Consider the following 318-nt stretch of genomic DNA (forward strand, 5'->3'; position numbering starts at 1 on the left):
TAATTATCTTCATCATTCTCTCACAAGGTTTGTATTTACATCTTAATTTATTGCATATAGTAATTCTATAATAAATTGATTATCCTAAAATTTTACTTTTAATATATTGTAAACCCCCGTATAATAATTTTTGTTTACTATATAAAACATAACATTAAATTATCTCTTGGTGTAAAATTCATAAATTGGTAGAAGGCTAGAAAATATATAAAGTATGGTCAGAAATTTTTGCGTTAAAATTGAAAGGATCATCCCAGAAGTATTTAAGTGTTTTTTATACTTTATTCCATTTATAATGTTTTTAATGTATGGGTTTAT

This window comes from Brassica oleracea, chromosome C3 (assembly GCF_000695525.1).
Source record: "Brassica oleracea var. oleracea cultivar TO1000 chromosome C3, BOL, whole genome shotgun sequence".
Lineage (NCBI taxonomy): Eukaryota > Viridiplantae > Streptophyta > Magnoliopsida > Brassicales > Brassicaceae > Brassica > Brassica oleracea.